The sequence below is a fragment of the Vidua macroura genome, chromosome 2, assembly GCF_024509145.1.
Source record: "Vidua macroura isolate BioBank_ID:100142 chromosome 2, ASM2450914v1, whole genome shotgun sequence".
In the NCBI taxonomy this organism is placed as follows: domain Eukaryota; kingdom Metazoa; phylum Chordata; class Aves; order Passeriformes; family Viduidae; genus Vidua; species Vidua macroura.
In genome coordinates, this window is record NC_071572.1 from 54,316,668 (window position 1) to 54,340,413 (window position 23,746).

Here is a 23,746-nt window from a genome sequence, read left to right on the forward strand (position 1 = left end):
TATGGGAGTGAATGCTTTTCCATACCTATTTATTTTAGTATTAGTGCTACTTATAACTATATTATTATTGCCTATGGTGCCTAAAAATATTTGCTGCAGCTCAAAACTTTACATGGCACGTATTGAGACAATTGCCAATTCTCTACTGAAATGACATTGTAAATATAGGATGGGTGCATATAATGTTTGTTAAAAAACAGGTACTTCATAGGATAAAAAAAAAATACAAGCATTTTTACACCATTATAAATTACTCTGTGGAGTTAGTCTCCCATCATAGTCAATACAGAGAAATAGGTACTCTAAGATTGCATACCTGATTTATAGGTCTGAACCAAATTAGACATAATGCAACATATACATGGCTATTTTCCTTCATTATGTACAACAGGATGGCAGAGATACCAGCTCTTACAGAGACTTCTACAGTGTCCGTAAATAAATAAATAAATAAATAAATAAATAAATAAATAAATAAATAAATAAAATCCAAGCCAAAGAATTAAGCTGTTTTTAAGGACATTGTGGATGTTTCTACACTACAAAAAATCTGTTGAGGAAAAGGTAAAAATAACATCATTTAGCATTACATGGCTTAAATACTTTCATATTTTATATCATGTTTCTAGTAAAAAAATACCTGTATCATAATCTGTATAGTAAATTCAGACCTGGACTACATTTTATAATTTTGCTAGTACAGGCATTTTGGATCAAAATATCTGGGCTATTAAAACCAGATATCTTGTTGGTTAAACTAATAGTGCAAAGAGAAATTTTCCAAATTTGTTAATATAAAAAATTCCTTTTTGACATACCATTCTGTACACATGGGTTCTGTTCATGTAACTGTGGTGGCTATGTATTGTTATTGTGGTGACAGGCTGTGGAATATTTAAGCCTTTCAGGGAAACTATTGCTGAAATCATAAAGGAAATATAATTTGCATGGGCCCCAACTTCCCCAAACACATTCCTGTTAAGAGTCAGTTTGAAAGATAGTCTAGTGATAGTCAACCTTAAATACAAATGTTATACCTTAAGGAATAATGGCTACTATCAAAGAATGGATGCAATATATTCATAAAGATAGTCTAGTGATAGTCAACCTTAAATACAAATGTTATACCTTAAGGAATAATGGCTACTATCAAAGAATGCATGCAATCTTCAGGACAATAAAATCCCCAAGATTTAAATTATTAACTCTTTGTCTGGTAACAAAAATGTTATCTGAGGCAGAGTTTAAATTAGTCTGTAGTAATAGGACTATTGTACATTTACCTATTGAGACATTGGACAAATGACATGATTATCCAAGATTTTTAATCTTTTTTAATGGATCCTAGGGAGCTATCACTCATACAAAACTCTACTTATTGAAATGCCTAACAGTTATCTCTTAGATACTAAAGAGTGGGAACTTTAGGATTGTTCTTGCTATCTCTCATCAGATTTCCACCAACTAAATAGTCTGTGTACAGTAATCTCATCTATTGTTTTGCACAGTCAACAGACAATTAATAGAATTTTTGCATAATGTAGATCATCAGCAGAGGAAGAAATGTAGGATCAATAGAGAGGAAAAAATTATCTTGAAGTTAGTCTCCTAAGTAAGTAGTACTTTTTGTAGTGATCTTAACAGTTTCTTACAATGTAAGAAAGGTTTGGGGCCCTCCTGAACAGCTTTACATTGAAGCTGATTGCAGATCTTGTTCTCAGGTATTTGTACTGAATGTAAGTTCACAAGCACTCTTGAGAAAACATTTCTCTGTCTCTGCTGTCGAGGTTGAAGCACTGGCAAGAAGAAACTGGGGAGAAAAATGAGCAAAGAAAGTATAATTTAGTAATGAAAACATGGTTATGTAAGGAAGATGACCCTTCCATCTGGCTGTATTTAATTGTTGACTAATTTAACATTTACAAACTGATTCCATAGGATTTCATAAAATTGCAATAGTGACCTAATTATAGATCTAAGAGGGCAACATTCAGGCTGTCTGTATGTGTGCTATAGGGTGTTTAATTCAATGTGCACACACAAAGATGAATGCAAATAAAAGTACCAAGGTATACCTGTTAAAAATTCCCCTCAAGTCCAGTGAATTACATTTAATGTCTTTGCATTTCTCAATGAATGGAGGTTGAGCCCTAGGAGTGGGTGTTTCAGCCCAGGCCACATCATTAACTTTCAGTGATAGTCCTCTAAACCTTGCAAACATGAGAATTTGATTATATACTGCTCAGAGAGAGGTGACAGACACAGCCTGATGCTGTCCAGGAGAGCTCAAACAACCTCACTGAGGACCACCATGGGATCTCAAGATGGTTGTCAATTTTGTTCTGGCCAAAATCCTAGTAAGTAACTAGGGGAATTTTTTTAAAGTCAAGTAACTATGGTACCATTCCACTTGGGCTACAATTCAGGTAAGTAATCTTCCAATGTTGTCAGGGGATGAGTGATGATTTTCCATTCCCCTCCTTGGTCAGGAAGCAGAAGTTTCTGGTATGGCAATTCCAGCCCCACTTTAGCTATGCGAGAGTTTCTGCTACTGTCAAAGGACACTTCACTGCCCAACTCATTGCACACAGGTCAATAGCCAACAGGACTTTCTGAAATCATGGAATGGTCCAAAGAGCAGAGGCAGCGTATGCACCACCACAGATATACACACATGGAGACATGGACACACACAGTGGACAAGGACACAGCCATAGCTGTGGCTGCACAGATATCCACAGACAAGGCTCTACCCCTAGCAGCCCCCACATTCAGGAGTCACACAGATGGCTGTGTCTCCTCCCCTTCTTGGGCTGGCAGAGGTAGGAGTTCATTAGTGTGGCACACACACCATATTCCCCAGCTTCACAAACACACATTTGTGGTTTCCCAGAGCACTGGCACAATCCCTGCCCCAGTGGCTAGGTATTAAAGATGCTGCTGGCTCCTGTAGCTGATGTCAATGTTGCATCCCAGGTTTGGGTTCAGACTAGGGGTTCTGATATATGTTAGTTAGCTGATTCTGTGTACCCTTGTGCACCCCCCGTGTCTCCCCCCCCCGCGGTGGTCTGCTCCACGTTACTTACCATTGGAGCTCACCATGCCAGTCCTGTAATCACCCCCCTGTCCACTCCGGAGAGTTCGGTGTCTGTTACCCCACTCCCGCAACCCCATTCGCCCCAGAGCCCTGTGTCCACCCCTGTCGTGTCCCCGTTGGTTACGATCCATGTCACTCCCCCATAGCCTGCCCCCATTGGGCGAGTGGGGCTTCCATCTCCCTCGGCCTGCCCCCTATAAAGCCCTATGCCTTCCTTTGTTCAGGGCCATTTTGTCCACACGGCACTGGGAGCAAGTCACACTTCTCCGTCGCAGCTCCATGCAACAATAAAAGCTCTCCAGCCGACCACGCGGACCGAGTGGACAATTCCTTCGAATTGTGCCCCACCCCGGTGCACGGAACACAGTAGCACCCGGGACTCGTGGCACCCCGGTCCCACTGAGAAGCAGCGCCGGTGCCGGGGTCTCTGGAGCTGCCTGGGACTGGGGAAAGACAATGCAATGCCGCAGCCAAGACCTCACTGGCTCCAAAACCGTCAAGGGCTATGGGTGCTCACAGCCCCAGTCTGAGTTCAGCAGCTGGCACAATTCCCCTCATGCCAGATTCCCCAGTAGCTGGCACTGAGTCCTTGAAGCACTGGAACGTATGGGATAGAGAGTGAGATTATGCAGAGGTCATTAAGAAAGGATGTAATAAAGCAGGACAGACTTCAGAGATCAGGTGCATAGCTCAGCCAGATAGGCACACTGAAGGGCCCTGTTTTGCACCCAACTGTGCTTTTTCTAAGTTTTTCTGTCCCTGTTTTTTTCAGAGGACATTCTGGGTTTTCAGTGACAGAAAGAAAAAGAAAATGCATAGGGGTTCATGGAAAAGATTCAGAGACACTTTATACTGTAGTGGCATGTCTGTAGTGACAGAACAAGGTAATGATTTCAAAGTGACAAGCAGGTAGCTTTAGATTGGATATAACGAAGAAACTTTTTACAATGAGTATGGTGATACACTAGAATAGGTTGTCCAGGGAAGTTGTGCATGCCCTGACCATATTCAAAGTTAGCTTGGGTGACTGAGAAAAATGGTCCAGTGAAAGATGTCCCTGCTTATAGCAGAGGGCTAGGACTAGATTATCTCTAAAGACCCTGCCCTTCCAACTTAAAACATTGTGCAATTCTGTGATTCTGTGAGCCTAATATTCCAACTAGAACAGTAACATGTAAAGAACTAGCAAATGCATAATGACTTTAGACCAGCAATTTTAAGCAGACTTTTAAAATAATTTATTTAATTTTATATGAAGAGACATGAGCTGTGCAAAATTAATTCTGACAGTAAAAGCTAGTCTAAATTCTACTTCATGAAACCTTTTATTAATATCTATACTATTAGCAGTTGTTAAAGCGCTAGGAACATGGTTTTGTTCATCCTCATTTCCAACATCCACGAATTTTCCATACAATTATTAAGTCATTGCATTATAACTTTTCATGAAATTTAAGTAATCTCTGAACAGAAGTTTTAGCCTTCCTTTTCTAGGCCTCTGCCACTTTGATCCTCCTAGCTTTATGTGAGGACAGTAATTGTAAAAATGTCTTTTTTATGTTAGTTTGCATTCACCTTGGACTTATTTCACAAAGGTACAGCTATTACACTTGTTGAAAATTGATGCAGAATTAAGCAGAATTGAGAATTGAGAAGTGGTCTCATTTACATCTATATGATACAAGTGAATATACCACACAGAGTGCAAGACAATTTACTTGAACAGCAAATGCTTGTCCAGGTTTCATACAATGCATAATAAAATATATATTTTCTGTTTTCCTGCCTTCCCTAGCTATGCATGTAAAGAGGAATGGAAGGAGGAATTTTATGGAGGGTTTTCTCTGCATTATTAAAGCAAGGAGAAAAAAAAAAAGAAATATAATTTCCTGTGTCATTCATATGAGATATCAGTGAAAGTGATGCAGGTCTAATTCTGATTCAAATTATATACTGCCTTGAAATTTTTTGGTCCCCATCCTGAATCTTTTGTATTCATTTTTGGAACTAAGAGCATTATCCTCATTTGTGCAATAGAAACAATTTGTTCCAGAGTCCTTAGCCAGTAATGTTCCAGAAACAAGACTAACTACAAAGCAATTCTCCCAATACATTTATCAGAACAATGTGATACAAGCCCAAGTGCAATAGTAGCAACAAAGCACTGATGATATTTCTAAAGCATGACTTAATTAAGTTGTTGTTCATGCAATAAACACAGCATCAGATTCCCAGGCCTGTCCTACTGTGTTGAGGGACTTAAGAGCATTGGAAACAAGGACATGCTTGAGGCATAATGAAGAAATCTTAGGGGGAAAAAAATTCAAGCAAATGAGGAAACAAAAGGAACCTATGACAGATAATTTAGTACAAGATATTGGATCAAAAGTAGATTTTTATTTCTTTTCATGCAAATTAAATTTCTAAGGAAAATTAGTGAAATAAAAATGAGGGAATGAATATTCTATACCAAGAGAAAGACAGAAACAATAATAAACAAGAATGCGAATAAAAGTGAACTAGGTTACATGAAGCCTTTAATTTACACTAAAATAAAATAAAATAAACCTTTCAGTGACAAGTGGCGTTCCTCAGGGACTGATCCATATTGGGACCAGTGTTATTTAATATTTTCACTAATTACATAGAGGGATCGAGTGTACCCTCAGGAAATTTGAAGATGACACCCGGCTGAGTGGTCCTGTTGAATCTGTAGGATACGATGCCATCCAGAGGGACCTGGACAAGCTGGAGAAGTGGGTGCACAGGGAGGGATCTCATGCAGTTTAATAAGATGAAGCGCAAGGTGCTGCACCTGGGTCGAGGCAACCCCTGGTATCAACACAGACTGGAGATGAACAGATGGAGAGCAGCCCTGCTGAGAAGGAACTGGGAGTCCTGCTGGATGAGAGGCTGGACATGACCCAGCCATGTGCACTCACAGCCCAGAGAGCCAAACGTATCCTGAGCTGCAGCAAAAGCAGTGTAGCCAGCAGGGCCAGGGAGGGGATTCTACCCCTCTGCTCTGGTCTGGTGAGACCCCACCTGGAACACTGCATCCAGAGCTGGCATCCCCAGTGCAGGAAGGACATTGGCCTGTTGGAGTGAGTCCAGGGGAGAGACTGACCCTGAGATTAGCTTTGTTAGACTATGGTGGTAATTATGTCAAAGTCATGGGTTTGATCATTGGTCAGGCTGCTCTCTTAAGAGGTAGACTTGATGATCCTTGTGGGACCTTTCCAACCCAGAATGTTCTGTGATTAGAGGGATGGAACATGCCTTCTGTAAGGGAAGGCTGAGAGAATTAGGATTGTTCAGGCTGGAGAAGAGAAGGATTAGGCATGACCTAATTGCGGCCTCCCAGTAGCTGAAGGGATCCTACAAGAAAGATGGCAAGGGACTTTGTACAAGGGCAGGTAGTGATAGGACAAGAAATAATATTTTTGAAATGAAAGAGAAAAGGTTTAGATGAGATGTTAGGGAGAGATTCTTTAATCTGAGGGTAGCAAGACACTGGAACAGGTTGGCCAAAGAAGTAGTGGCTGCCTGGGAGTGTTCAAGGCCAGGTTGGATGGGGCTCTGGTCTAGCTGAAGATGTCCCTGATCACTACAAGAGTTTGGACTAGAAGATCTTTAAAGGCCCTTTCCAGCCCAAACTGTTCTATTTGTAATGGAAATATTAATGATAATTTTATTTATTGCTCTTATAAGGACTAAGAATGATACATTGGAAGAAAAAGTCCATCATATTTGCAAATATTTCTCAGCTTCCAGGCTTACCTGAGTATAAAATCTTTCTGCAACACTTTCAGAAGGTACAGGTATGACTTGCTGTCCCTTAACAGTGATGCTAAGGACTGACAAATTCTGGCTCATGTGATTTACGTAAAAAATGAAGCATAGGTATGCCTGCCCATGCTTGATTTCATAATTAGGGATGCTGTGGATGAATGACCTTCGCCATTCATCTGAAGGAAATAAAAATCAGAACAGCTGGCTTTAGAAAGAAAATTTACTATTATTATTATTATTATTATTATTATTATTATTATTAACTCTCTGACAGCTTAAAGCATTTGATTGCGTGGAAACATATCACTTTATAGTTCTGTGGGTTGTATCCTTCATCTGATCCTTCACCAGTGATGGATCAATGAATGGCATAAATTTGTTACTTATGGTTCTTCATTGAAAAAATTAGATTGCAATTTGGAAAAATGAGAAAAAAAAAGTGTACATTTTCAGCTTGTGCAATTTTGATATTAAGCCATTAAGATATTAAACTTAATGAAAAAAATAAAGTTTAAATTATGAAAGTTTACTTTTAAATTTAAGTGTCTTTTAAGACAGTTTTTATTTTTGAGGGGGTTTTGTATATGTACTAAATAAGATATATTATGGAAAGTTCTTATCTGGGGAACAGTATCATCCTAAATCTACCATTCTTTGTAATATCTCTATGAGCTCTGCAATATTAAATCATAATGAATCATATTTCTAACAACAATATCTTTAATAACGACATTGTTTTACCTGCAACTTAGCGGCTATTTCCTTTAATATTTTATACATTTGCCAGTGTTACACTTTTCATGACTAATGTAATCTCTCAACATTGAATTCTTAAACCAGGGATTTATGAGGAACTGCACTGGCTTTTCATCCGATATCTCATCTAGTAACTCCAGCTAAATGGGCAGTATTGCACTTACACTTCTTTATAGCTCCTATCTTCTGTAGGAAGTCTGGAACTACTTCATAGAGAACTCTGCAGGATGATTTCAGTTTTTCCTTTGAGGAATTTCAAAGATATTTTCCTTCCAGAAGGAAATTTCTATATTTTTGTTACACTTTCACCAGGGGAGCACTGCGCCACATGATAGGGGACACTGTAATATGCTTGCATATGAGATAAAGTATTGCTTTTATTGAGGTTAATCCTTTGGTGGTTTGGAACTAAATTTTTTTTTATTATAATTTTTTATTTAAAATTATTTTTTAATTTTTTATTTTATTATTTCAAACAATATTTTTAGCACTAAAAATATTAGACTGAAGATTGCATTCATGTTGCTTTTTCCCCATGCTTCCAAATAAATCTTCAAGGCCTGCATTGATCTGAAGTAGACCTAATAGCACCTTTTAGATACAGAAGGTAGAAATTACATTTTTCAATTTTCATTTTTGCCACATTTTCATTCAGTAACTAAGTTAATCACCACTTTTTTCCAATATTTTGTACTGCAAGATAGGTAAATTAATACCTGACTAGGAAAATTCTCAAGATCATGCTCGAGATCATGCACTGTGCATCAAATTGAACCTACTTTTCTTAGCAAGCTTTTGAAACATATAATTGATCAAATCACTCTCCATTTCTAGTACATTTGCAAATGAAATTGTATCCTGGTTAATAACATATTTCCATTTCTAATGAGAGACAGTAGTGTTTGTACTGACTAGACAGTTGTCAGGATGCTTAGAACTCTTCTCTCCTTAGTCTTGGTTCAACTAGTTTTATTTTGTAAAAATTCCCTAGTGGAAAGGGAATCCCTCACTCCCATCTTAGCATTATAGGCATGGCCTATCAGACAGGCTACAGGAAGTTGAGGGAAATCTGTCTGACACGCAGGAAAGATAGTGTCTGAACCTTATGACAGGTCACAGGTGCCAAGGAGAGCAAGGTGAGATTGTGTTCAGCTTAGAATTTTAGAAGGAACATTCTGACTTGTAAAATAAGAAGGATGGGAAGAGAGAAGTGTCTGAAAGGGTAATGGGGTGAAATCAGGCTAGAATAAGGACAGAAGCAATATACAAGGGGATACTCTTTCTATAAGGTGATATTGAGGTCAATCAATGTTGCATCCTGGAACTGGGTTTTAGGGGTTATTATTTGTGTTAGCTAACCAAGTCCTGTGTACCCCTGCGCTTCCCCCGTGTCGTTCCCCCCCCGCGGTTTCTGGCCCCATGCTGCCTGCCGTTGGGCTATCCCAACTGCCACTCCTGTAACCACTCCCCCATCCGGCCCTGGGAAACCCTGTGGCCGCCGCCCCATCCCCACGATCCCACTCAGCCAGAGGCTCGGTGTCCGCCCCTGCAGGGTTCTATGGTTGGTCGCTGTCCTACATCATCATCGTGTCACCCACACGGATTGGGGGTGGCATCTGCCCTCCCTATCACATCCCCTATATCATCCTGCTCCCTCCCGGGTCCCGCCGCCATTTCCCCCATGTGGAGTGGGAAGCGCGGGTCGCTACTCGCCCACTGCAGCTCTCAGCAACAATAAAGCCTTCCTCGTGAGTGATCTGGACATTCCTTCCCTCTTTACTTCGGACCCTCGCACGGGCGACAGAACCCGGCAGACCCCGACCCGCGTGCCGGTGCCAGTGGCACGCGGGAGAGAAGCGGCGAACCTGGAAGTCCGGGGGGAGGCGGCGCTGGAGGGTGTCGGAGCTGTCCCAGACCTGGGAGAAAGAGAGAATGCCGCAAATCAAGGGATGAAATAGGATCCCAGGTTTATTGGTCCTATAAATTTTCTTATAACAGCAAATATTAACCCCACAGGATTATAAACCTCATACAAAAAGGGTTGTTTTTTTTTTTTTTTATAAGGATAGGGTTTCATTATTTGATAACTGCATAGAATGATGAAGCAGAATACTGAAGTAGTCTGTGATGTATTGGTTTTTGTACAGCTTCAGTAACAGTGACATGAAACTTGATCAAGTCAAGTGATCAAGATCAAGGAAATAAGTGCATATAACTAATATGTAAAACATATTGACAATTTCTCAACTTCCTGGAGTATGAGAATACCCAAACAGCTCCAAAGTAAGCAGTCTTAGGACACGTATAGCTTCTGATAACCACTTAGAAAAATATACAAATAAAGATGTATCTGAAAGGAGTTGAAACAGAAGCTGAGACTTGCACATGCTTGATAAAAGCACACTTTAGACTTAAATGTTTACATTTACAGAGAACTTAAGATAATACCTTTAAATTTTGATGTATTTGGTTCAATTCATCTTTAAAATATTTAGTACAGGATGCTGCAAGCATAATCAGATGAAATTGACAGAATAACCACGTAGATGACAGCAATTACAGGATTTATATTTCTCAGGACAATAACAGTAATGACAGTAAGTTATTGCTTACTGTATGGGGTAACTCTAGGGGTAGGTACAAAGGGAAAACAGGTGGGATGGAAAAAGTCTTTCTTAACTTCATTATTTAGAAGCTAATTATCCAGATTCTTGCTATATTCTGTGATTCAAACTACAAACTTAGAACCAATCTTTCAATAACAGACTTATCCTACTGCCAAACAGAGGAAATGTACTGTGGTGTGTCTTTGCCTAGGTTGAATAAAAGATTACAGATTTAATCACAATGCAAATCTAAGAAATAAAAGATATACTGAATCTGGCTGGGATAGAGTCAATTTCCTTTATCATAGCCTGTATTGTGCTGTGGTTTGGATTTGTGACTAAAATAGTGTTGATAACACACTAATATTTTTTGCTGTTGCTGAACAACACTTTCCCCACTCTGTCCCACAAATGAGAAGGCTGCCAGTGGGGTGTAGTGAATAAATTACCTATTTGCTTGCATACTCAGCTTTTTCTTCACCTATGAAGAATTGAACAGTGTCTCTCAGTCCACAAGGCTTCTTCCCTTCCACTTTTTCCCCATCCTGCAGGAGAGGAGGGTGAGAAAGCAGCTGTGTGGGTGCCTAACTGCTGGCAAGAATTAACCTATCACAAATGTAGATATAAAAGAGCAGACAATAAAAGATTATGTATTTATTCAGTGTGAGGCTTCTTTACTTCTGTGATTGTCTTCATAAGCATGTGCTTGTTGAACAGCTGATAGAATTGCAGACATGCTAGATTTCAGTATGTTTTTTTTGAGTGAGAACTTGTCTTTAGTTCAAACTGAGTTAGGTATTGACTGAACCAGGAGAAGAAAGCAATGTAAAACTAACAAGAGAGAGAATGGATAGCTGAGATGTTCAGTACAAGGTAGAATGGATAGCTGAGAAATATGTTCAATACAAGGTAGCCAAAAAGCACAATTATTTTATATTGTAAACTCTTCTACAACAAACAAGGTAGAACATCCCTGTTGTCAATAATCATAAGGGAAAGGCAGATAAGAGATGTTACCTGAACAAAAATTGCTGAAAACCGGAGAGAAAAATTAACACCAATTTTCTCCTACAACATTTTAAAATAGATATTTTAGGCAGAGTTTTATGCTGAATGAAGGAATGAAGAGCTCATAGTTGCAAATTCCCTAGTGTATTTTAAGATGCTTTTTAGGCATACTGGTTTGTGCCAGTCACATATTATGCCCAGTAAGTCAAGTTGCAGACTAGCACTTTGTCACTGTTTTACCATGATCAGTTACAAAATGCTTACACATTTTTCCTCTTTTTCCCCTTAAGCTATACTAATATTTCAAGTTGTCTTAAAGTAGCATTAACCATAAAATTAAAATTATAAACCTAACTGTGAAAAAATGAAACTGCATATTGTGCGTACTACAGAGACAGGATGACAGTGTTGTGTATATAGCTGTGCATGTGTTCCTTCATTCGACTTAGAATTTACAGCTCCATCTGCTTAGATTAATTTTTGGATGCTAAATGACTAGCAAGTTTTCACAGGAAAACTTGCTTACTCTTTTTTCAATCTTTGCACATAAAATTTCAATCACAGATATTCTTCTATGAACTTCCTTCCAGTAAATTTATCAGTATATATATATATATATGGAATGTAATTGGATTACCTTCACTCTACACATCCTCTCTTTGTAACAAAAAGACATGGAAGGCACCCACAGATTTTTTAGCTATCTGTTTTACTCTCTGTAGACATTTTTTCCATTACCTGGAGAAGAACATCTTTGGTGCAACAGAAAAATGCTAGCCCTGCAGCTGGAACACAGCTGTTTTCAGGACCCTTAGCATTTTCCTTAAATCAGGTTTTTTTTTTTTTCTTTTTTTCATTCCTGTGACCTAAAAATTGCAGTACACTAAAAAACTCCATGTTCTTTAATTACTATTGAAGAATTAAGACTAAAACATTAATTTTTATTCTAGAACTACATTATTACTGAAAAAATAGTACTGATGATATATTTTAGATAAGAACTAGCAAAACTATTCTGAAATATTTATTATCTATCCAGTCTTTCGGGAATTTTATGTCACCTAAAGTACATGAAGGCCATTCTCCACAATCTGTTTCCTGAATTCTTTCTCAGTATCTCAGTGCCTGTTTCAGAGTGTTATGGAATTGTTCATTCTACAGTTTTAAATAGTTCATCTATTTTCCAGATACCATTTGAAACAGAACCCCTGTAGTCCTGGAAAGCCAGAAGAAAATGTTTTGAACTAGCATGTTGACTCTCAGAGAGTTCTGACAGCAACATGCAAAATAATATAGTGACAAAGGCTTTCCCTTTCACCTGTTGCCTCTTGAGGTGATCAGCAAGAACTAATTAAGAGAGCTTCCCATACCATTTTTGAGTGTTGCTCCAACAGGCTATGCTGAGGATTTAATAGGATTTTCATCTAAAAAGAAGACAAAAAGATGCTTAAAATATGAATAGTATAAGCTCTCACTCTTTTCAATATAACTATACTCTATTGCAAGGTTTATGTGACATATAGAGGTAAAAACTGTATGTACTTTAATAATAAGAGTATGTGGTGTATCCCTGTACAGTTTACTTATGGGATGAAAATACTTCACTACAATCCATGTTGCTAGTTAACACTTATTTAAAAGCTGTGGGAATTTTAAGCAAATGTGGTTAAAGCACACAACCAAGCTGAAGTCCATGTCAAAATATGGGTCAATAAGCTGAATTTAGGACTCAGTTTCTGTTTAAAAGACAGCATGTGTTTTTGTTTAAAAGACAGTATTCAAGGCCAGAATGAGGATACAATTTAGATGTTCCGAGGTTTTGCAAATTGTTGTCTAACATCATAACTACAGGGTCTAGAAACTTAAAAATAATTACTCTTGTCCTGAGGCTAATAATACATTGGATTAAAATTTCATTATTATGGTTAATGGCAGGGCAGTCTGATTTTTGTCTTTGAAGAAACAGAAATTTAAGAGAGACTCCAGTCATATTTGGACGTAATCCCAAATCATAAACTGTTTTGTGTTTCTGGTACTGTTTTTGAAATTCATCCCTTCTAGTAAAAAGCTATTAGATTCATCTGTGGATTAGAACTTTTATATCTGATTTACAGATTGCTGATTTTTAAAATTAACTTCTCTCAAAAAAAGCAACTTTAAAAAGATAACAATCTCAATTTAAAGAGGGTCCTGTGCTTGTTCTTAAAACAGTCACAACAACTCAAATACAGAAGAATTTATCTGCTATATTCAGATATGCCTAGTACTGAACAAAATACCTGAAATATATATTAAAGACCTTTATGTGTTCAAACTACAACTAAATTAGCTTGCTCAAGTGAAACATTGATATAATTAGTCAATGTACTCAAAAAAGAAAACCAACAAAAACCTGTGCTATAGAAACTGCAAAAACATGTTTTTAAGCAGTAGGTTTATTGGTAGTGTAAGTAGAGATAATGTAGTTTTCTGTTTATTTAAGTCTAGTTACCAGAGTGCTGTGCATTTCTTAAGAGGTTCCTTAGGAAAAAGCAGCGATTTCTCATTCTAACATTGATCTATTACATAAAAAAACATTCAGAATAAAAGATTTTAAATTACTGAGACAGAGACTTCAAGAAGCTGTTCAAAATTCTTTGCAAGTGCAGCCTCTAATAAGAACTTTCCATTCTTAAATAAGATTTGTAACTACATTCTCCAAGACAAACTTCCGAAAATTATACTATAGACAATCACAAGTTGCAGGGTTCAAATTAAGAGTAACTGCATGGAATCTTATGTCATACAGAAGGTAGACGAGATATTTTAGTGATCCTTTCTGGTCTGATAATCCATGAATAGATGAATTTTTCAGGTTTTAATTTTATTCCTCATTACAAACTTACACTCTAGAAAAGCACTGGAAAAGCATTGGTAGCAGAAAATAAAAAAATCCCAAAATTTGAAACTTTTTTTTTTTTTTTTTCACTTGGTAGTTAAGAATATTCCCATGTTTCTTGCTAAATCATCTTAAAATTTTATATATTTTAAGGGAAAGGGAAATTACTTTATTACTTTTTGGTTTTTTTCCTTCACAAAATCATTTTGCATTCCTTCTCAAAATTAGGTTGGCAGTTCTTGCAAGTGCATTAGAGTCTAAGCTCTTTAATGATGCTGGAATGTATTATGTGATATTTGAAAGACGATAACCAGCAATAAAATACAATTAATATTAGGCAACAGTTAGGTTGTGTCCTTTGACAAATTTTGCCAAATAGTCTGATATTCAGCTTATTTAATAATAGCAGATAGTCGCACAATTAGAATTGTGGTTACTCAGATCCCATAATTCGGTTAGTAAATGTCAGTAACATGGGAATTATAGACAGGAGCTGGAAAGTTCAAGTGTGTTTGTTATAAGCTTCTGTGATCCTGATGCAGTTGGTGGGCATTTCAGGTTTGCAGTTTATTGCAAGCTTTGTTATTTCACTTTCTTTTACCCAAGTTGCCAGCCATATGAGAAGAACAGAACAATCTGCTTGTGCCAATGCAGTTTGTAGGCTTTGCTATGTACCTACTTAAATGTAATGGCTATTGATTTCCTTTATAAGAGTCTCTGAATTTTTATAATACATGTAAGGTAGCATACCAATTCTGTACTTATTTAAAGCCCTGTGCCAAAACTACAGACCATCCTGAATAGATTGTTGGCTCAATAACATGACAAAATTGTACTTAGAGTAGGAAAATTTAGCTTATTGGAACCTTATTTGTCTACCACCAGGAGTCCAAGACAAAGCAGAAATTATTAACTATAACTATTCTCTTTTAACATATTCAGCAAAAATGATGGGCCATCTATTCAGTGTCCACAGAAATAAAAAATCTGAATGCTATCAGGATTACATTTCCCCTACCTTTCCTCTGCACCCTCCTCCCCCTTCTTTTTTTCTTTCTTTCTCTATAAAGAAATCGTGCATCAAGGAGAATTTTCACATCTGTCGGAAACTCGTGTTATCCCATTAAACAAAAAAACATGTAAGTCTTTTGACTGGAACAGTCTTAATGGAAGAAATAGCTGAGTTTGACTGAGTTCAAGTGGGGAAAACCTCAAATTACTGGTTGATATAGTGAGCCAATAATCCTGCAAATAAACATATTTTTCTACAATTTAGACAGCCAACATTGTAAAACTAAATGTATCTGAGTTTCTTAATATAATACATACATCACAGTACAAGTCGCTGGACCTCTAAGAGTAAGTTACAGACCTACTTCTTTGCTTTCTTTCTCTTAGGAAAGTAGTTTATTGCAGTCTGGAAGTAAATATGGTTTATTTTAAAGATTCCTCTTATTGCAATTTGCTGTTGATACAATGGAGATGTGGAAACTGACAGAGGAATGCTGTGGATGAATCCAAACCCAGGGTTTACTTCTCTGTAGCAAAAATAAAAACATACTTTGCCACTTTAAACAGTCCCTTTACTCTCCAAGTTGTGTATTAAATCATTGAGTCAGTGATGCCATCTGTCTTATCACTCTGAATCTTTTATGACTTACAATGTAAAAATAGCTTACTAGAGAAATATTTCAAAAATCTAATGTATTTTTTTTAATGCTAAATATTTCTAATTATGTCTTTGGCTGTTTGCATTTAAAAAGTACTGATCTTGTACTCCTTCCAATGAACTGAAAATCCATTTCAGAATAATATTTGTGTCCTGCTACACTTATACAAGTACTTAGCAAAGGCACAAAGTACTAGGTTGTACGGGTTCAATTTCAAAGACGCAGTGTAGGTTCCAAGTCACCGTAAAAGTGTTGATCACTGCAGATATTTTTCCTTCTAATCTATTGTCATGAAGTTAGCTTTTTCATTCTATCATCAGAATTTCCAATCATACTGGTGAAAGAGGTGGGTGCAAGGGAACAAAATCATAATTCATAACCCTTAGTTTAGCTTTTCTTGAGGCAATGGCACTGTGGAGGATGCCTCAGTCACTAGCTTTTGGCAGTGATTCTTGTTGAACTGGCTGGCATGGAAGGATACCTGTGAGACAGAAACCTGCAGTCTTTCTGCCTAATAATAATTTATAGTGATGATTCCTAAATTAAGGGCCACACCTGCTCATTTCAGACAGTCTATGAATTCCCAAATGCAAAGGACATTCCAATATGGAGAATAAACTATTAAACTTATTAAATCAAATAAAAATAAAAAGTAGGTAACATGAGGGACATAGATATGTTATGTTGCGGTGCATGTTTTTGATAGTAATTAGGTCCTAATAGTCAGTTTTATACCCTTTCCCCTATTTTGTTTTAACATATTTTATTACCAATGGATTGTCCCTTTCCCCCTTGCGTTCTTGGTTTTGCCCTAGTTGTCCATCTCCCCAAAGACTTGCCCTTTTGTTCCCTGTTCCTCCTCCCATTGAATGTCAATCCCTTTCCATGTCTGCCCCTTTAGTTAGAAACTTCCCTATCAATTTTATATCCTTGGAAGCCCCATTGGTTTGTTTAAGTTGTTCTCCTCCCCTGTAATCCCCTGTAATCCTGTTTATTGCTTTAAACACTGTATTCCTTGCCTTGTGTTCCACCCCCAGTTTCTCCCAATTGGTTAAAGATTGTATCCGCCCCTGGGCCCTACCTGTTTATCGTTGATGTATGAGTTTGTTCAGGGTCTTTCTGTCCCTGACTGTCTGGGGAATAAACGCCTTTGGAAAAGGCGAGCGTTGTCCCTACCCTCGGCACGGTCCTGTCCCCAGCGCAGTCCACCTGTGCCGTAGAGCAGCTGTGCCCTACAGCTGCACCCCAAATTCAACAGCTCTCTGGGGGCAGCCCGCTCTGGCTGACAGTGTCGGGAGCTAGTCGGGCTGAAGAAATCCGGCACCACAGCAAAGTTATGGCAGGAAGCTTGGTGTTACTGGGGGATTTTGTATGTAGCAGATGTACATAAGCACCAGAACATGTTTTATGACATGTAGCTTCATTTCTAGTTACAAAGCACCAATTTCTTTGTCAAAAAAACTTAAAAATCATTGCTATTCGATATCACTCAGAGCTTGATCTCTGCAAACTCATTATAAAACTACTGCCTACATCTATACTTTTAAGAAAGTCTTGGTGGAAGTTCAAGCACTGATAATCCACTGTACTCAGCCAATGTTTGCTTAATTGCTGAGCACAGTTTTGCTTCTGTCAACAGGCACTCCCAGAAATATGGCCAAAGCTCTGATCAGAGGCTATCAGCTACAAGAGACCATTTTCCAGGGGAAGTATGATTGCAACAGGGTTTGACTTCCATAAAAAATACTGCTATGTTGGACTGCATTATCATAACATTATTGGAAATCTTTTACAAAAAAAAAAAACAAAAAAAAAAAAAAAACAAAAAAAAAAAACAAAAACAAAAACAAAACAACAAGCATAAAATAGGTTTTTACTACACCCTACCTATCTTAGCAGATAAACATGACTCTTCCAACAATTAAAATTCCCACAAAAATTTTAAATCATAGAATATCTTGAGTTAGAAGGGACCCACAAGGATCATCCAGTCCAGCTCCTGGTCCTGCACAGCACCATCTCCAAGAGTCATACCATGTGCCTAAGAGCATTGTCCAAACACTTTTTGAACTTTGTCAGGCTTAACACTTCCCACTCCCCTCTTCCCTGGGGAGCCCAACCAATGCCCACCTTCCATTTAGATGAAGAACATATTCCTAATAGCCAGCCTCAACCTCCCCCAATACAGCATCATGCTGTTCCCTTGGGTGCTATTGCTGGTCATCGGAGAGAAGTGATCTGTGTGTGCCACAAATTTAAGTCAGAAGTTGTTTTCAGGCAATGCAATAAAGCTAGACAAGTTCTTTGTCATTATGGATTATCTTTAGAAACATGTATGTGTTTAAACCTATCTATTTCTGGAGTCATTTACTGGGAAAAATATTAAACCTCATTTGAGTGTGTTAGCCATTAAGCATTTTACTGTGTGCTCCATAGTAATTGTTTCTCTCATTGTCTCCAATCTCAAGTATGCCACATTAAAAACATAATTAAATATCAACTGAGTAAATTGTCTGGTACGGCGGCGCGTCACTTTTCCCACCCCAACTGGCTCCTGAGAACGTGGCTTGGTGCCTCGGCTCCTCATCAGGGTCGATGCCGCCGCTACTTCCGGGCGCTTCTGCGGCCGCGTCCTGGGGTGGGCTAGCCGCGCTTTGTCATCGGTGCGAGGGAAGGAAACGAAGAGGCAGGGAATTGTCCAAACCCATCCACATGGCGGCTGGACACTTTATTGGTCTCAGGGGCCGCGATGGAGAAGCTGCGGCCGCTCCCAGCCTCGCTTGGATGAATCTGGCCCTGAGGCTGGGGTGCCACAGAGGGATATAGGGGTAGGACAGGGGAGGACGGGAGCTCTCTGCCCAATGAACACAGATGCCCTGGCGGTGACATTGCCACAACGGCCAATGGGGACACAACGGGGACGGACACGGGGGTTCAGGGCCAGTGGGACCGTGAGAATGATATGACGAGCACAGAACTGCCGGAGACTGGACGGAGGCATGGTCACAGGAGTGGCAGGGGAGAAAACCCAATGGCTGGCAGCCTGGGGCTAACTTCCGTGGGGGGGGGAAGACATGGGGGACACAGGAGAATGCATGGAACTGGTAGCTAACAAAGACCAGAACCCCAAATCTGAACCCAAAATCTAGGATGCAACAGTCTGTGTTGTCTTTTCCCGCATTTTAAGTTAGTGTCGTAGCCACTGAACTCTAAAACCAAAGTGGGAATCAGTCCATGTAATCCCATCTGCAATAGAATGTGTGTCTAGGTATGTCTAGCCTTGTAGCCATGCTAAGGACATCTAAGCTACATTAAGAAAGGTTAGATTGTCATCCACTGGTGTCCAGGTCTTTAGATATGTATAATGAAAAGATGTAAGCAGCTGATTAAGATGTTCAGGATTTCACTTTACTGGTTTAAAATATGCTTGTAGCTCTGTACCAGTTTTATTGAAAAACTAGAAACCTTCTCTTGGTGGCCTGGATCACCATTTTGCCAAATTGGTGCGCTAGGTTTCACTCTCATTATCTTAATGATGTTGCATTCTGTTTGGAATCAAAATCTAAAAGTGGTCACAGTATTTTTTCTGCAAAATGACTATGAACTGACCCTTAATAACAAATTTTTATGTGCTAATCTTATTCACAGTGATCAGTAAATAACAAAATGGTTCAAAAAGCAATTAACATAAATTAGAACATAAATTTTAAACAGCAAGCTCTTAAAAAAAATTTAATCAGACACCTACTGACTCAAGATCTAATCCTGTTGACACTGAAGACAGGTCATATATTACTTTAATTTCTTCTATCTAGCTTGCTGGTTTCTTGTTCTTATAATAGCATATATCACTGCAGTATCTAGGCGTCACTGAAGAAACAGTAATGGCTCTAACAACTGGCCAGTAATGTAATATTTTTATCTCTCTGCTTAAGGCAATTAAAATATATTTTTCTTTTTTAAGGTTCTAATCTCATCTTTCTTTTTCTTATCTTCTGTTTTAGTACCTCTTCCATTCTTGAGTGCCACTTCTAGTGCTATTTGCAGAATTTTATATATTAATTGAAAGGGTGTTCAATTCAGGTTTATTTTAGTCTGGTCAGACAAAGTTTTGATGCTGTACCACATATTTCTTTAATCTCCCCACTACAACTCCTACAGAAAACAGGTATAAATGCAAGTCATCTTTATGAGGACAGACATACTCCATGAGATGTCAAGCTTTAGAGACAAACAGAGATTAATTTTGAAGGTGGCTGATATGAGATGACTGTTTCAGGTGTCATTACATTAAGCAATGTTCTGAGATAAGATGGTGGTGATTTTATTTTATTTTTATGAATAAGGAGATGCCCACATTCTGAATTCGTTTAATTTTTTAATGTTATGGTGCTGCTAACACAATCCAGATATTAACAAGATTCCAAGGAAATGCCAAAATGTGATGATCTATCACTATGAAGATGGGATAGAAGTCCACTCTATCCCATCTTCATATTATCTATCTATTGTCCACTACTGAAAAGAATTTTTAATTCTCAGTAAAGACTCATCTGTCAGTCTTGTCTGCAAGAAAGTTAAGAAAACAGGTAGTTCATTTCAAATCCACAACTTTAAAGACATTCTATTTCAAAATTAGGCTACTACTGTTGGAAAATAACATCAGAGACACATACCAAAGGAACTGCAAAACAAAACATAAAGATAGAAATAAAGTTTTCAGGTTAATTTCAGGATAATAAAACAAATAAGCTGCTCAATCACAACAAATACGTTTTGTAAGTACTAATTAAGACCACTGACACCTTGAAGTATCTTGTTTATGTACTTTGCACTATCCACAGAACAATTTAAATTCTCACAGCTGTTGCCAAAAGTCAGTCTTAGTCCATTGCTTTAATTAATCTATGCTCATTATCAGGATGGCAGTCTTTCTATGAACATAAAGTCAAAGGAAAAGATGTATCATTAGTAGAATTTTTCAAGCAATTTGCAGGGTACTGAGATTTTAAATATTTTCTACCCTTAGTGGAGTTCTTTGATATGTAACAATAACAAAGACATCTCTCACTACAATCTTCAAGTAAATACTTGAAGGTTTGTAAATCTGGTGGATAATAGAAAATGCCATTCACACTGACTAACTGCATTCTCATTTCTTAATAAATTAAGGGGTGTTGCATAGAACATTTGGGTTTATGATGATCTAAAGATTCTTACAAGATTATGAAAAATACCACCTGTTATAAAAGACATATGTTATTACAGTGACTTATTAAGAAAAGAAAAAGTGGAGAGTGGATTCTGTTGTAGAAAAATGCACAACTGACTTGATCTTTACCTTTCTTTCCCTGTTCTCCTTTTAGGGATATTGTATAGCTTGTATACAAGATAGATAATATGAAAACATATGCTGCAATAATTTTTTTAGGCTGAAAATATGTTCCTTACTGGTATTCTATTTAAAAGTTAAACACATAACTTAAAATTACATTAGATTTTAATTAAAAGTAAAAACATAAGCTATAAGGGGAAATTGCTGCAGGAATATTTGGTAATCATGAACATATATTATGACTCCAGCAAATTAATTCTATATGTTGTATTTGAAGAACAAACAAATGCATATCCAAATCTGTAAACCTGTGGATATTCCAGCACACACCCTGTTCTTCCCAGAAGTAACAAATGATCATATGTCTCTCCAATAAACAAATAGTTCTGAAAAATGTGCTCAATGATATTTAAATTACCTGCCAATAAAGAAAACACAATCAAACACAAAAGGAGGGCACAAAGAACTGAAAAACTCCAGGATGACAAAATGCAGCACATAGGTTTTTTGCCTTTTTTCTTTTTTTTTTTTTTTTTTTTTTTTTTTTTTTTTTTTTTTTTTGTTAAAGTGGCAAGCAAGCAGGTCAGTCATTTCCTATCAACAGAAAAATATACAACAGTATGTACCTGCCACCCTTAAATCTAGAGTATTTAAAATTCTTCTTTGTGATCGCATGATGCGAGTTTAAAAATTGACAAGAATATGATTATAATCCAGTCTGTTTAAGGTCTCAAATGGAAGAAAAGCTTAATGTTTCTATCTATAGGATATATTTTTGCATTGGATTAAGTGATATGTTGAATGTCTTGGTGGTTTTAATTTGGCTTGTGATCTGCAAGGACAGATATTGAAATTTTAAAAAAATCAGCCAAGAATAACTTTCAAGAGGAGCTGGCACTTTATGTTACTGAGTAATACTCTGAAAACAAAGTTAATTGGATACATAACAAGCCATCAATATTTTTAAGAATGGGAATGACTGATATTTATCAATTTGTCCTTTATTAATAATAGCTATATTAGGCCTCATAGTGAAATATGTACTAAACTTCAGCCTACAGAGGGGCTAAAGAAATATTAATTTCAAATAATGCTGCTGAAAAGATGTCATCTTAGTAAAATGATGTACACATACTTAGTAAAACAAAAGAAACAATAATTATTGAGTTATGTAAGGGTTTACATAAAAGATAACATTCTTAAAATAAGATCACATCTCTCGTTATTGCATTCTGATGGTGGACACATCTGGTTTTATGTCCACTATGGGGTCATTGGAGTGACCAAATTTTAAATTGCTACCCAAAATTTGGAGTCTCCAGCACTGACCTTGTTTTCAAAGCAACTTTGATTAATAGTAGATAGCCTAAAGAGAAATGCATAATTCAAATGCTCCTGCTGACTTGGTCACTGCTCACATCTTGGATTTAATGTTTGTTGTAGTTAAGGACATAAATATTGGTGCATCCCGATAAATATAATTTGGCCATTAGTAGTAGAAGGTTGTAGACCTTGCACTGACCTGACTCTGCAGGGTCTCAACAATTGTCTGGGCATGTCCTCTCAGCTGGTTTCAACTCCTTGGTACAGCCAGTGGGCTTCAGAGAGCAATTAATCTCAGCCTTAAGCAGACATTTACGTTTGACCAGACAATTCTTTGTTGCTTTAATTATATTATTACAGATTTCCCCCATGTACTGTAGATGTGTCCCACTGCTCCCTTTCTGATTTGGCAGCTTGCCGCCTGTGCCAATTGTCCTTGTGACAGTGCAACATAGATGGTGTTGGGAAACAGAGATCATCTAAATCCTTCCTTGGCATTTCCTGATGAAAACACAGAGAGAAACTGCAGCAGAATGAACTTATTCTGAACTCAATTTACCTTAAAAGACGATGTAGTTATGCATAAAACCAGGTCTTCTTAGCTTTTGGGCTCCTAGAGTTTGCCAGTTCAGGTAAATGTGGATATGATCAGAAGAAACAAGGACAGTTGCCTGAGCATAGAGCTTTCATATATAGTTAAAATCATCTTTGAGGTTTTTTGTATTTTTGCTATTTAACATGCACATTTCCACTCATTTCTGTGCTCTACAATGTTTGTGCTCTGAAGACCATGAAAGAACAATTTGTAATGTTTCATGTCTGTAATTTAATTACGTAAAAAGGGAGGAAAACATATATAAAAAGGAAGAAAATTGACAATAATTCAAAAAAGGCATAAAATATAATAACCAATATAAGGTGGATACAAATTTCACAAACATATATTTGCAAAGTTATAAAGGAATTTTACATGAACAACAATGCTGTTGGATAGACCACTAACAGTACTGCTTATACAGGTACTTGTTGTGCTTGTTAATGTTGCTTATTTTATAAGGTATAATCCTGAACTGGCTAAAAAAATAAAGGACTAGACATTAATAGAAAAGTCAGTTATACACATGTACCTTATTATTCAAAAAAATAATGAACTTAACTTAAAAAAATTAGGAAATAGACCTACATAATAAACCATCATAAATAATAATATTTACAAAGGCATAGTTTTAGTGAACAAGAAGGGTCTCCAGACATATAAATCTATGGGTCATTGCAGCGTCA